Genomic DNA, 14664 nt, shown 5'->3' with positions numbered 1-14664 from the left:
CTAGGTAGAGTGCTTAATTAGGCACTTTCGGCCACTTGGTGGCTGCACCTTTAGATGTTGAAAACTTAAACATTTGGTGCTTTAGTTATAGCAATAAAGGTGCTAGATTATGATTGGTCCTAATGCTAATCTACTTAGCTTAAACCTTTCGTATAGTATGTGGTTAATTAAATTTAGCGTTGTAAAAGTGTTATGTGATTAGCACGAAAGGAAGTTTGGTTAATTGTGTAATTAACTAATAATCCTAGTGCCAGGTAGCACTGTAATTATAAATTAAGCAACGAAAGGTTGCTGTGAGTTTATAATTTAAAGCAATAAAGATTGCTTTGGAATCGATGCGTTAGTTTAGAAGCAATGATTCGTGCTTGGTATAGCATGTTTTGTGCTTCACTACTAAGCACTGATTCGTGCTTCAATTTCGGAAGCACTGATTCGGGTTTGTGGCCTTTCGGTCAAAACCGAATGGATCCGTGAGGGCTAATCTGTTAGCACCTACGAGATGTGTTAGCGTGTAGCACATGTTTATTCTTTAAAGAATAAAAAGAGAAAAACCAAATTAATCGTGGATTAATGCGGTTACGAACAATCGATGTGGTGAAAAAAAAAAAAACACCTATTGGTGATTTCAGCGCAAGCGTTAGTGTCGTACTCGAGCGTACGGTACGGTATTCACCTCAATCAAACGTTGCCGAACATAAAATATCAAGACGTTGATAAGTTCGGGTCTACCTCAAAGTATGAGGGGTGAGACAATACTTTGGACAAGTAAATACCTTTTAAATAAGGTTGCCCACATGAAATTCTTACGAACTGTGGGTACGTAGGAAGTTTCCTACTTATGCCTGAAATGTGGGGGTGTCTTGCCAAATGTGTGTATTGGTTCTTAGTAAACGAGTCTTATAGCTTGGATGTACATAAGAACGCAATAAATTGAATCAAAAAAAAAAAATCATCGTTCTTTAAAGATGCATTATTGTGAAGGTTCAATATCGGACCTAGCACGTTGAAAGGAACTTTCGGCGAAGCTATGGTTGAAGGGTATGAAAGAGAACCCGGGCTCAAAGCTAGACGTAGCAAGAGAGCTAGGATTGAAAAATCCATTGGTCCAGATTTTCTGAAGTACATGATAGAATGTGATGCGCATATTCTAACTTGTTTACTAGAAAAATAAATTGAATTTTCTGACAAGGTTGTTAGAAAATGAGCCTCGAACGTATGTAGAAGTTGTGACTTCTACAGGTGGACCAACCCGAGAGAGGCTACCGAGAGTAAAGTAGATTCTATCTTAGAGAATCATACTTGGAACTAGTTGTTCTTCCTCCGGGTTGTAAAACCTCGGGATCCTAAGTGGATCACTAGTCGGAAGATAAAACTGGTTGGTTATATCGAAGTAAAATGGCCGAGCTTGTAATTTTAAATTACATGCAACGCGAGTGCCACAGTTACTTCAATATATATTCTCTTGTGATGAGAATGAAATCCATTAAGATGATACTTCCCAAGAGCTGTTTAGCGAGACTTGGAAGTTTATCGAAATGGATGTATCTCTTTCTTAATAGACATGGAACAACCCGAGGGTTTCGTGGTTCCGCGCTATGGAAAGAAAGTGTGTAACTGGTGAGATCATTGTTTGGTTTGAAGAAACAATTGCCTTAGTACTTGGCATGTAAGTTTTTATCATACAATGATGTGTCACGAGTTTAGTATAAACAAATGTGATAAATGTCTACGTAATGCGTACGATAGACGAGGTTATCACTATTTGTCTATACACGATAAACTCAACGTGGGTAGTAACGATCACATGATCAATTCTACCGAGAACATGTTAAATTTGAGATTTGACATGCGATCAAAGCTGTGGATTTGGCAGATTTAATCTTCGAGATTAAACTCGTGAGAAGACCGTAAGTCTCGTGGTAAGCCAATCTCATTGTGTTGATTGAATCCTTGTAAAGGATGTTAATCAAGTGGCTTGGACACTGTTAGATACTAACGTACAACTAGCCAATAATCACGAAAATTGTACATCTCATGGAGAATACATTCAGATTATTGGTGGTTTAATTGTATCAAATGGGTTGTACTAGGCCGGATATTGTCCTTGCGGTTAACGAACTCGATAGATATACGAGTAACCCTAGTGTTACGCACTAGAAGGCAATAGAGAGAGTTATGAGATACTGAAGGTATGCTCGTGACTTTGGACTGCACTACGTGGGATATCTAGCTGTACTTGGATAGTATAGCACGGATATCAAAGGACACTAAGTCCATCAAAGGCTACGTCTTTACGTAGGCCAGTGTAGTCGGTTGGACGAAAATTCTCGAAATGAATTTGTGATAGCTAAGATCCGACGGGATCAAAGGCTACGTCTTTACGTATGTCTCGGACTCCCTACCACTCCTCGTTAGAACAGTGACTCCCGCGCAAGGTTAGCATGTTGATGCTTTAATGATTCGAATGTCGGTTGACATGTGTGAGTATGCGGGATACTCTGAAAAGAATCGCCTATGTGAGAGAGAAGTGAGGGTCGCTTCAAAGGAGAATTGATGAGCACAATTCTTCGCAAACTCTTGCAGAACCAGGACGGTGACCCACGACCAAAATGGGCACACTCATGAGAACAGAGCATGGTTGGGAGGTTCCTGTGTGAGATATGTCATCGTCTACACAAACGGCAGTCGGTTCAAAGACATCGCGTTCTACCGTACAGCCAGTAGAGTAAACATATCTTTACAAGGGAAGGTTCAAAGGGTATAGTGATCCCTACCTATCCTATGCAGGGATCGACCGTTGAACACAGTTTGTTTCCGATTTCAAAATACCCTGAAAATCAATTTTCATTCATGTGGGGGATTGTTGGAAAAAAAATAGCATTAAAATGATATTTTGAGTGATTATTTTTTGGTACAAATATATGTGGGATCCACTTCCGATTTGGGTCGGGTCAAGGTGGATTCGGGTTCTTCATAGTGAGACGAAGAATTTGATATAATGTACGCTCAAAATGGGTAATAGGTGAATGAGAAATTGATTCTCAAAGTGAACCTATTTGAGAGAAGTCAAATTAAGCTTAGAAAGCTTAAAGCTTAAAATTAAGCTTAATTAGTGTGACAACATGAGTTGTCAAGCTTGTGATTAAGCTTTGGAAAGCTTAAAATAGTGAAATAGGAATTGGGACGAAAGTTTGCATGGACGAATGTTATGCATGGACGAAAGATGCTACATGTAATTAAGCAAGTTTAATTAGTGAATTAAGCTCCTTTCGTGTGAGCTATCTTTCGTGCTGCACGAGTCAATGTTATGTGCATTGATTCGTGCAACACCGTTTCGGTACTTTGCGGACCATACGGGTGTGGTTTTCGGTCCCAATTCGTTAACCTTTCGGGTTTGTACGGACTTCTCGGTCACTCAGATATTTGAAACGGGACGTTATGGTCGGTACGAATTAATCGGATATTAAGTTCGTGACCGTTGATATTATTTCGATAATAAGTACGACCGTTTCAAATGTTATAATTCAATTTTTAAATTGAATTTATGTTGGTTAATGTGTCATAATAATGCTATTAAGTACCAACCTCCTATATAAGAGTGTAGTGGGAGTAGAGGCTTTTCACATGCATAGTGAGAGACAACTAGTGAGGGAAGAACACGAGAGTACACAACATACAAAGAAATTCTCTTTTCCTCTCAAAATTTTGCTCCTACTCCATTCTTGAAGCTGTGTTTTGCCCGTGCTCTAGTTCGCCGGGTTCGTTCGTTTGGGTGCTCAAACGTCGAACCGTTGTACGTTTTATCCTGGGAGACCTAGGCCACAACGCTCCTAACACTTTTGGGAGGTGGCAAATAAGGTTTTAAGGAAAGAAAGACACTCGCCTAACTCGTACATTTCTCTCTTCCTTCTTCTTCTTTCTTGTTTTGGATTATGCTCTAAGCAAAACTCCGTTCTTTCTTGTTGTTTTGGAATTATAATCTGAGGATTATATTTTCTTTTTGGTTGATATATATTGGTATATCTTTTTCGTAGATATACATGTATATATAACCGTTGGGTTCATTTTATATATATTTGTGTGTATATATATATTTCGGATATATATCCAATAATATTTTATATATATTTCGTGTGTATATATATAAATATTATTTTACGGATATTAAATCGATTGTGGTTCATTATCACCAACAAGATGCTGCAATTCCTGAACTTGCAGTTGCAAGTGCTATCCATTTTTTAGACCTGACAGTAGCTAATAAGCATTTATATAGAAATGTCTTACCCGTACCACCAGGGCCATCTATAAAATAAACTCCACCCGAGTTCGAAACGATACTTGCCATAATAGTATCAAATGCTTTGCGTTGCTCAACATTCACTACAAGAAAAATGCACATAGATAACACTAGAAAGACAACAGTTTTTAAGAAAAGTGTTGTCTTTTGTATAAAAGACAACAATTTGGTCCAAAACCGTTGTCTTTGATGCAATATTTTTGTCAAAAACAACGATTTTTACTTAACCGTTGTTATAAGTGTGTTGTTTTTGTGCATTTTGTGAAATGACAACACCACAACAACGGTTTTTTAAAATCGTTGTTTATGTGCGTTTTTTTTTAAAAGACAACGGTTTTTTTAACCGTTATCGTTGGTGTGTTGTCTATAAGCGCACTAGAATACACAACACTAGAAAGACAACGGTTGTTTACACTTTTATATATATATATATATATATATATATATATATATATATATATATATATATGGGATATCTTAATTATTATGATACACTTTATCATTTTTGTCATTTAAGAAATGTTGAAGTCCTTATTGCTCTATTTTGCATTGACTTTAATTTTCTGTCCTTGGTTAGAATTCAAAATATTCTTTTATGTATTTTTCAAAACAGTGATTCTATTTTTTAAGTTTTGGTCAAGTCTTAGAATGTACTATAATCTTAGCAATATAATTTTCATTCTGGTGGCCTCTTTCATGACTTATTCTTCATTGCAGCCTTGGCTGTGCAGCAATCACCTTACATTGACTTTAATTTGCATTGACTTTAATTTTCTGTCCTTGGTTAGAATTCAAAATATTCTTTTATGTATTTTTCAAAACAGTTATTCTATTTTTTAAGTTTTGGTCAAGTCTTAGAATGTACTATAATCTTAGCAATATAATTTTCATTCTGGTGGCCTCTTTCATGACTTATTCTTCATTGCAGCCTTGGCTGTGCAGCAATCACCTTACATTGTTATACCTACAAAACAATTCATTGGGAAAATACTTATATTAGTATTGGTACCTGCTTGTGTTTAGACTTCCTGCTCGTGTCGTTCTTTAATCTACACAATATTTTCCACACGCTTGCTCACTATTAAACTGTTTAATGCGTTTTTTTTTTTAAATTAACAATGTAAGCTACTTTCTCATTTAATAATAATGTTCCTCCTGTTTTCTCATTGGTTACTGTTTTGACTCTTCATTTAATTTTCCTACTGTCAATTTTGCTATCTAAAACAGTTTAAATCTGTTATGTTTTCCATTTCTAAGTGATCTAGGAGTTCCATTATTTGAAATGGGTATACACTATTGTAAATAACTATTGTGTTCTTCTGACTATTAGTCTCTGTTTTACGGTACTTAACACCATAGCGTCTTTTCTATTGATGGCATCAATAAGTTAGTGGCAACCAAACTGCTATGTAAGTAGCATTTATACTAAGGATGGAAATTCCATAACATATATATGACTAATGTTGTTTGCTGCCTCATGTTTCGATGTGTGTTAGTATACCATGAGTCCTAATGTGTGTTTTTTATTCCTCCTGCAAAAAGTTAGATAGAAAGAAAAATAGAAACTACAAAGTAGGCATTTAGTAAAGCATTTAACAAATCTAACATAGCTAATCAATCACCCAAAAAATGGTTGTCCATACATTAGGACATATTTCTCTCTATTTAACCTATCAACATGATAAAAGGCCTAAAGAAAACCAAAAACAAACACATAACATGATATAATTTTTTTGTTCTTGTTGTATTTGGCTAAATTATGCAATAGAATCTCATAGGAAACTAAAATCAATACCTGAAATTGACTTCTTCTTGCCTACTGTTGTTATAGTTCCTTGTTCACCGTGAATATCAAATATCCTCTTCATGCCTACCTTGCAATCCTCAAAACAAATGCAATAATGGAAAGGCATAACATTGGTCATTTGTCCAACTGAAAATCAAAATGATAATAGAAAACATACACTAAGGTTAGTGTAAAAATACTTCCATTCTATTTTCTTTCTTTCTTACCGATTTTAGTAACACTATAATCACTATCATTATTGCACTTACCTTGTATATTGGACGACCAGACCCACTTGATTCTAAAGCTTCATTGAGACAAATAGAACTTTCTGTAAAGAGAGATGTAAAAAGAGATCAAGTGTAAACATTGTAAATCTAGACAACTCTAAGGTGCATTGTTGGTACTTACATACTAAAGTCAACTATAAAATCAGATAGCAATTCTATTCTTCCAGAATAGACAAATTTTAATACCTCATTTGATTCTCATTTTGCTTGAATTCTATTCTTTTTGCAGCTGCCATTTGTCACCAGCTCACCTCAGTGTAAAAGGGTCATCTTTGGAGTTGTTCTCATTTCTGGCCTCAACACACATCTTAATCTTCACTCAAACGTCTTATTCCTTCTATTGGAAGCTTTCCAAAATCTTCTTTGAAAGCTCAAGAAACTCTGGACCTGGACCAGTTCTTTCCCTGCAGCCCCGTGGTTATGATGGATGCCTGCTGATTTCTGCCCTTTCCTCCACATATCCACATATATATAGGAAAGTTGATTTTAAAATTAATATTAGTTTTGAAGAATGTATTAATATTAATAAATTAATATTAGTTTTGAAGAATGTATTAATATTAATAAATTAATATTAAAAAACTCCCAATGTATTTGATATTCATAATCCATACAATTATGTGGACCATCCTTCACATAATAATTTGTCAGTAGAAATTGAAATATAAATAAATAAAATAAATAAATATATATATATATATATATATATATATATATATATATATATATTAGAAACTGTCAGTGGAAATTATTATCATTATTATTATTGCAATTATTATTATTATTGTTATTGTTATTATAATTAATAATATTATTATAGTCTTGTGAAAATTAAATGTTGATGATCACCATTTAATTTTCACAAGACCATATGGCTTTATTATATATAGGATAGGATTACTAGTATTTGCACCCGTGCGATGCACGGAATGGATTTATTGTAATATATTAAGAAAATATGAATCGATATATAATTATTTAAATTAGAACATCAAATATTATATAGTGCAATTAAATATATAATTTGAATCGTTTATATATTTTGATGTTATCATTGATTGAATTTGTGTAAATAATTGTTCAAATTAATAGCTAATGTCTAGATGTACACATGCGGTCCTATAATTTTGAAGATTTTATTTATCATTATTTAGTATTTTCATACATTAGGCAAATGTGTTCGTTCTCTAACAATTCAGTTATAGAAATGAATTGTTATCCTTATTCATTTGTATGGAAGGTATATATTTTTGTCTGGATATATAGCAATTTTTTAATTTAAAAAAAATTAATATCACCAATTATATTTACACATTATTGAAACCTCTTTATAGACGACATTGGTAGTGACAACATAATCTTGTTCATCTTCATCTTGAGCTGACATCTTCTCCATCAGGACGGGTTACTTCGGTGAAAATATATAATGGTAGAATATCACTCAATTAGTTATCCTTTTATATTTTAAGTCAATTCGTAATATCATATTCATTTTCAGCCAATTATTATTTTTTATTTTCAGTCAATTAGTCAATTAGAATATCAAATGCAATGATATTTTTACCTAACTTTCGTTCCATTTTTAATTGATGATGTAGATATTATTATTAAAATATTTCCGTTCCATTTTTAATTTACATTTACTATTGTTTAAAATATGCATTTACTATTGATAATGTAGAATATTATTATTGAAATATTTTCCTCCAATTTTTAATTTCCATTCCATTTTTAATTAAAATGCAATGATCAGAAGAAGATACTTTGGACTTCTCAATACTTGCTCACATTGATTTTTTTTGGTAAACCCAGGGTTTCCACAGCCGGACACAGTGACTAATCCCCTCGCTAAATTGTAAGCACATCTTTTGGGTGGGACAGCTGGCTTAGAGATTTAAGGCTGCTCCATTCCCAACTCCAAGGATGAACCCTTGACCTTTGGTTAACGATGGATGAGTCCCTTACACTCAACCACACCCTCCAGGTTACTTGCCTACATTGATTGGCAAGCAATTATGTTTGTAAGAGGAGCATTGCTCCTCTTTCCAAACATTTTCAATGTGAGATCAAAATGATCCCACATCATTTACAAAAGGAGCCCGTGATTCCCTTTTGTCTTCTTCTTTTTTTTTTAAAAAAAATTTTAATTTTATTTTGTATATCGTTTTGTTTGGATTATTATTATTATTATTATTATTATTATTATTATTGTTGTTGTTGTTGTTGTTGTTGTTGTTGTTGTTTGTAATTTGATTATTTGGCAAATTCACCAAAATTTTAAGAAATTAGTCTGTTTAATATTTTATATTTAATAAAAAAACTGAAAATATTATTTAATAATTTAGCAATTTGCTCCAAACTGCTAAAAGCTAAAACAACACATACATTTTGGGTTAAATCTTTCTAAACCCCCACTAATAATAAATAAATAAATTAATTAATTAATTAATTAATTAATAATAAATAAATTAATAAAAACTGAAATAAGAAGACAACGCTGAAACTTCTTAAACAAGAACATTTTGACTTCTCAATACTTGCCCACATTGATATGCAAGTAATTATGTTTGTAAGAGGAGTTTTGCTCCTCTGATATAGATGAGCTCTCTCTTTTCAAACATTTTCAATGTGTGATCAAAATGATCCCACATCATTTACAAAATGAGTCTGTGACTCCTCTTTATTATTATTATTATTATTATTATTATTATTATTATTGTTATTATTATTATTATTATTTTGTATGTATAGTTTTGTATGGATTATTATTATTATTATTATTATTATTATTATTATTATTATTGTTGTTGTTGTTGTTGTTGTTGTTGTTGTTATTGTTATTGTAATTTGATTATTTGGAGAATTCTCCAAAATTTTAAAAAATTCGCCTGCTTAACATTTTATATTTAATCAAAACATTAAAAATATTATTTAATAACTAAGCACTTTGCTCCAAACTGGTAAAAACTAAAACAACACATATACATTTTGGGTTAATCTTAGCCAAACCCCCTAATAAATTAAAAAAAAAAAACTAAAATAAGGAGCCATTAAAATAAGGTTTCTTAAATAAGAGCCTTTTGAAACGTTGGGCTTCAATAGATTGAGAAAGTTTATATGAACAGATAGTACATGTAACACGATGAATCGAATAGTTATGCTGTGGAACTGTGTCCACTTTGCAATGTGAACACAATTCTATGTTCATAATTACTGAACTATATGTTCATAATTATAAAGCTAAATATTCATAATCTTTGAACTTCATATTCATAATTATTGAACTCTATATTCACAACTACAAAACTCTATGTTTATAATTACTATTCCTATATGTTCATAATTATAAAGTTATATATTCATAATTTTTAACTTCATATTCACAATTATTGAATCTCTATATTCATAATTACATAACTATATATTTATAATTATGTTCACAACACTATGTTCATAATTTTAGAACTATATATTCATAATTATGAGCAATTTTAAAACCATGTCTACCTTGCTAGGTGGAGACGATTCCACAACATAACTTGACGTGTCAATAGTACTCAAAAAATAAAATATTTGCCTTTGGACTTCTCAATACTTGTCTACATTGATGGACAAACAATTATATTTGTCATAGGAGCATTGCTTCTCTTATATAGAGGAGCTCGAGAGCTCCTCTTTCCAAACATTTTCAATGTGGGATCAAAATGATCCCACATCATTTAGAAAGGGGAACCACCTTTGTCTTCTTCTTATTTTTTTTTTTAATTTTAATTTTAATTTGTATATAGTTTTGTTTGGATTATTATTATTATTTACGAATTAATAGATTTTATTTAATTTCCATTTGAGATTTATTTACCAAATAAGCTTTACTACAAAAGTTTGGGCGGGAAAATGAATTAGGATGATTTTATTTTTAATTATATATAGATAAATACATTGATTCTATTTCATTTTTTAAGCAAAATTTTCCTTAAATATTAATAGTAAAATAAAGCTAACTTATTAATAACCGATTCTGTTACATTTTTTTACGCAGAATTTTTCTTAAAGATTAATAATAAAATAAGGCTAAATTATTAATAACCAATTCTATTCTATTTTATATGCAAAATCTTTCCTAAAAGATTAATAGTAAATATCTTAATGATTCTTTTTCTTATACTACTTATTGATTATTTTCAATTTTTGAGAGTGTAGAAAAAATTCTCATGGCTAACATTTCCATTTTTCCATATTATTATTAATATCCTTCCCAATATTATTCTATATTGTTTTGGCGTACGACTTCCTTCCATTCATTTCCATTTTTTCATATTATTATTAATTGTTTAGGCGGAAACTTGTAAAGGAGAATATTGTTTTTATTAATAATATAGAATATAGATTACCAATTAAAATTAAAATTTTTATTATAATTGAACAATAATATTACCAATTATTATTTGAAGATTTTGTAAAATAATAAGTAAAATTGTATTACAGATAGGAAAATATATGTACTTTAATTTTAATTTTAATTATTAATAATTAATTTTATTTTATTTTTTAACAAAATCTTCCTTAAAAATTAATAATAAAATAAAGCTAAATTATTAATTATTGATTCTATTACATTTTTTAAGTATAATTTTTCTTAAAGATTAATATAGTAAAATAAAGCTAAATTATTAATAACCTATTCTATTATATTGTTTTACGTAGAATTTTTCTTAAAGATTAATACTAAAATAAGGCTAAATTATTAATAATCAATTCTATTCTATTTTTTTATGCAAAAACTTCCCTAAAAGATTAATAGTAAATATCTTAATAATTCTTTTTCTTATACTGCTTATTGATTCTTTTCCATTTTTCAGGGTGTAGAAAAAATTCTCATGGCTAACATTTCTTTTCATTCATTTTCATTTTTTCATATTATTATTAATTTCCTTCCCAATATTATTCTATATTGTTTTGGCGTACGACTTCTTTCCATTCATTTTCATTTTTTCATATTATTATTAATTATTTAGGCGAGAACTTGTAATGGAGGTTAATTATTATTTTTATTAATTAATATAGAATATATTTTTTTTTTTTTTGAAAATTTTCTGCGGTGCTTCATTAGAAAAATGCTGAAATAATGTCTGGTGGGTGAGTATCCCAGTACATAGTATCAGGTTGCTGATAAGCCGTAGTGGCTAAAGCATGAGCTAAATAATTGTCCGATCTAGAAATATAATTAAAAGAACATGAGTGAAAGTAAACGGCAATTTGCCTGCAGCTATCAATGGCATAGCCAACGTAAGAGCGAAACGCAGTGGTTGATGATGTAAGGTAGCGTTGTAGTGTCAAACAATCCGTGTAGATCTCAATATTCTGTTCACCTCGATCCTTTAGCCATGATAAAACTTCCTTACACGCCAAAGCCTCAGCCATAAGTGGTGACGTACAGGCCGGTAGCGGCGCGGTTAGTGCCGAGATATAGGCTCCATCTCCATCTAATAAAACGGCCCCTACAGTTACATTCCCTGTCTCGTGTAGATATCCCGCATCGACCCTGCATCTTCTCACTGGCGGCACAGAGGATCCGGCGGCGTCGGCAGCACCGCGGCCGGCGGTGGGACTCGCCTGGGCAGCGTGGCGGTTTTCTGTCGGCAGCGTAGCAGTGGCAGTGGCAGCCACGGCTGGGCGGGACTGAGTCCATGCGGTCTTGGCTGCCGCTGCGGCTCTGAGTAGGGACCCCGGGCGTGGTAAAAATGCCTCCCAAACTGCACCATTTCGAGCTTTCCAAATATTGTATAGAATTGATGTTGCATATAACATTCCATCAGAATCTAAAATATTTAGAAGTTCCCCAAACCAAACATGAAAAATATCCGTGACAATATTGGGGATTGTAAGGTTGGATTGATCCCAAATGTTTCTTGCAAAATCACACAAGACTAATGCATGCATTGTATTCTCATGTGATATCCCACACATAGCACAATATGGGTTCACCTCCACCCTCTTTAAAAGCAAGTTCGTAGTTGTAGGCAAAATATCACAAATAGCTCTCCAGAGGAACATTTTCCACTTTGGTGGAATTTTTAGTCTCCATAAAGCTAACCAATTAGTAAAGGGGCCTTGATTATTCTCATAATCTCCCACCAATCGTCTGTACCCGCTTTTCACAGAATATAATCCTCTCGGGTCCCCGTACCAATACCATGCATCATTATAATCCCGGGATACAGGTACTCTCATAATTCTCTCAACATCCGTAGGTTGAAATAAATCTGATAAAATTTCATTATCCCATGTACCAGTTTGTTGATCTATTAGCCCCACTACTCTGGCCTCTCGTAACTGTATAGGCATCTCTGTTTGTATCATAGGGTCCTGGTCATCCAGTAACCATGGATGGGTCCATATAGATGTAGTTTCCCCATTCCCAATTCTTCGTCTGACCCCACTACAAATTATGCTCTTTGATGCCATTATACTCCGCCAACAAAAACTGGGATTATTTCCTACCTGCGCATCAAAGAAAGTATCCCTGGGAAAATATCGGCTTTTGTAAACACGAGCTACTAAGGAATCAGGCTTAGTGAGCATTCGCCATGCCTGTTTCCCCAACATAGCTAGATTAAATGCACGTAGGTCCTTAAAACCCAATCCACCATACTTCTTAGGAACACATAGCTTGTCCCAAGCCTTCCAGTGAACTCGGTTGTCCGTCCCAGAACCCCACCAATATCTATTCATCATTCTTTCTATAGCCGTGCATACTGATATAGGTAGCAAAAAAACACTCATTGAGAAGGTAGGCATAGATTGTGCCACACTTTTCAACAGTATTTCTTTCCCTGCCTGAGACAATAGCCTTTTATTCCACGACCCAATTCTTTGGCGTATTTTATCCTCAATATATGCAAAAGCTGCCTTTTTATTCCTACCCACAAACGAAGGTAGACCCAAATACTTGCCAAAGTTTGGTGCCTGCTCCACCCCCAAAACTTGGGCCACACTTTCCCTATCCACATTACTCGTATTCCTGCTATAACAAATACTCGACTTGTGGTAGTTAACCACCTGTCCCGATAGATCCTCATATACAGTCAGACATTTCTTTATCTCATTAGCCTCTTCCACATTAGCCTTAAAGAATAAAAGGCTATCGTCCGCAAAAAACAAATGAGAAATCTGAGGGGCCCCTCTTGCTACCCTACATCCATGAATTAATCCCGCTCTGTTAGCCTGTTGTAGTAACAACGAGAGTCCCTCTGCACAGATAATAAACAAATATGGGGATAGCGGGTCTCCCTGTCTCAAACCACGCGTGGGTATTATTGGGTCACTCCTTGAGCCATTTATCAGAATACTATAGGAGACTGTGGTCACACATTTCATAATCAAATCAACCCATCTATCATGGAAACCCAATGCCATCATCATATTACGGAGAAAAGGCCACTCCATTCGATCATACGCCTTAGCCATATCCAGCTTAAGTGCACCCCAGCCCCTCAATCCACACTGTTTTCGATTCAGAAAGTGCCCCACCTCTGCAGCTAATAGAATATTATCTGTTATCAATCTATCTGGGATAAAAGCACTCTGTGTCTCAGATATTATTCCTTCCATCAAAGGCTTCATTCTATTAGCCATCATTTTAGCTATTATTCTGTAAATGACATTGCTAAGTGCTATAGGGCGCAGATCAGTTACTAACTCTGGATTACTCTTTTTAGGGATCAACACAATATCTGTCTCATTCAAGCCAGACGGGAGGTCACCTGATTCAAGACAGTTTAGCACAAAACTCGCAACATCCCCTCCTACCACATCCCAGAAATGCTGATAAAAACCCGGATTCATTCCATCCGGTCCTGGTGCTTTATCCGGATACATTGCAAACAATGCACCCTTTACTTCCTCCAGATTAAATGGCCGTAATAGTGAGTCATTCTGCGCCTGTGATACCCTGGGTTCTATCCCCCCAAAAAAATCATCTCCAGTTCCCGGACTCCCAGAGCTGAAAATATTCTTAAAATAGTCCAGAATGATATCTCTCATGGGATCCCCCTCCAACCAATCCCCATTGTCATTCATTAATCTAAGTAAAGTATTCTTTTTCTTTCGGTGAGAGGCATACCTGTGAAAGAATTTGGTATTGGCGTCAGCTTCCTTGAGCCAGTGCTGCTTGGCCCTCTGCCTCCAGTATGCATCCTCCTGGGCCTCAGTGCGACTCAGAAGTTGCTCTATTCGCTGAAACTCGACAAGAGAGGCCGAGTCAGTGCATCCTCTCAAACGTTGTTGAT

The sequence above is a fragment of the Ipomoea nil genome, unplaced genomic scaffold, assembly GCF_001879475.1.
Source record: "Ipomoea nil cultivar Tokyo-kokei standard unplaced genomic scaffold, Asagao_1.1 scaffold0865, whole genome shotgun sequence".
Taxonomy (NCBI): Eukaryota; Viridiplantae; Streptophyta; class Magnoliopsida; order Solanales; family Convolvulaceae; genus Ipomoea; species Ipomoea nil.
This window is presented reverse-complemented; position numbering follows the sequence as displayed.